General features: G+C 42.2%; 1 protein-coding gene across 3 annotated transcripts in view; it reads left to right on the top strand.

The window, feature by feature from the left end:
- ppp4r4 (protein phosphatase 4, regulatory subunit 4) overlaps positions 1-1,745 on the top strand; it is a 31,588-nt gene that overhangs the window by 13,766 nt on the left and 16,077 nt on the right. The gene's annotated exons all lie outside the window — the stretch shown is intronic.

Below are 1,745 nucleotides of genomic sequence, written 5' to 3'. Positions count from 1 at the left end.
ATCGTCAATGCCTTTAGAAGGCACAGCAGAAATTTGACGTCGATCCGACTAAATCCCTAGGAGGAGTTCGTTAAAGTACGAAGTATGTAAATCATCCAAAAATGGCCGTAAAATTCAAAATGGCCGACTTCCTGTTGACTTTAGGCTATGGGTTTTTGAGGCTTTTTTGTGCGTCTTGATATGATACATGTCCCCAGAAAATTTCGTACATGTAGGTTGAACGTGAACGAGGGGCTAATCATTTCCAATTTTCTAGGTGGCGCTAGCGAGTCATTTTGCCACGCCCATGTGCGAAACTTGTAGAATACGAAATTTTTCACCGGTTCTGACATGTTTGCAAATTTTGGTGAGTTTTCGAGTATGTTTAGGCCATGTCATTTGGGCCTACTTTGCAGAAAATTCAATAGGGACCTCGCACGGTCGTGCTCGGGCCCTAAAAATATAATCCGAGCAATTTCAATAGGGACCTCGCACGGTCGTGCTCGGGCCCTAAAAAAATAATTCGAGCAAATTCAATAGGGACCTCACACGGTCGTGCTCGGGCCCTAATAAAAAAATAATAATAATCTGAGCAAATTCAATAGGGACCTCGCACGGTCGTGCTCGGGCCCTAAATAGAAAAAAAAATATATAATCTTAGCAAATTCAATAAGGACCTCATACGGTCGTGCTCGGGCCCTAATAAATAAATGTAGGTAGTAATTAAATTATACAAGGAGACATAAATGTATATATTTTAATTAGTGCCTTTACTTATTCACCTTTGTTATAATGACCTTATTTGTTTATTCAACTTTATTTATTACTAATTTTTTAAATGTATTTATTTATGTGTGTGTTTTTAGGGCCCGAGCACGACCGTGTGAGGTCCCTATTGAATTTGCTCGGATTATTAGGGCCCAAGAACGACCGTGCGAGGTCCCTGTTGAATTTGCTCGGATTATTTTTATTTTTTTAGGGCCCGAGCACGACCGTGCGAGGTCCCTATTGAATTTGCTCGGATTATTAGGGCCCGAGCACGACCGTGTGAGGGTCCTATTGAATTTGCTCGGATTATTTTTTTTTCTTCTTTTTTCTGCAAAGTAGGCCCAAATGACATGGCCTAAACATTCTCGAAAACTCACCAAAATTTGCAAACATGTCAGAACCGGTGAAAAATTTCGTATTCTACAAGTTTCGCACATGGGCGTTGCAAAATGACTCGCTAGCACCACCTAGAAAATTGGAAAAAATTAGCCCCTCGTTCACGTTCAACCTACATGTACGAAATTTTCTGAGGACATGTATCATATCAAGACGCACAAAAAAGCCTCAAGAACCCATAGCCTAAAGTCAACAGGAAGTCGGCCATTTTGAATTTTATGGCCATTTTTGGATGATTTACACACTTCGTACTTTAACGAACTCCTCCTAGGGATTTAGTCGGATCGACGTCAAATTTCTGCTGTGCCTTCTAAAGGCATTGACGATGAAAAGTTGTGCTATTTGCGCGTTTTCGTCAATGGGCGTGTCCGTGGCGTCGATGATTCGCAATGAAACAGGAAGTTGTTGTAACTTCAGTGTACATGCTCACATCTGGACCAAACTGTACATGTAGGATGAGAGTCCCGCCCTGAACACATGTACATGCCGACATTCACCCACAGTCATAGCGCCACCTGCTGGCAACAGAAAGTGACCTTTAACGAAGCAGCCCCCGCCGCACGTTTCACCTACGTGCACGAATTTTCTGTGGTACGTGTATC

The sequence above is a fragment of the Micropterus dolomieu genome, linkage group LG10 (assembly GCF_021292245.1).
Source record: "Micropterus dolomieu isolate WLL.071019.BEF.003 ecotype Adirondacks linkage group LG10, ASM2129224v1, whole genome shotgun sequence".
NCBI classification, from domain to species: Eukaryota; Metazoa; Chordata; class Actinopteri; order Centrarchiformes; family Centrarchidae; genus Micropterus; species Micropterus dolomieu.
Note: the sequence above shows the minus strand (reverse complement) of the source record. Positions and strands in the feature narration are given on the sequence as shown.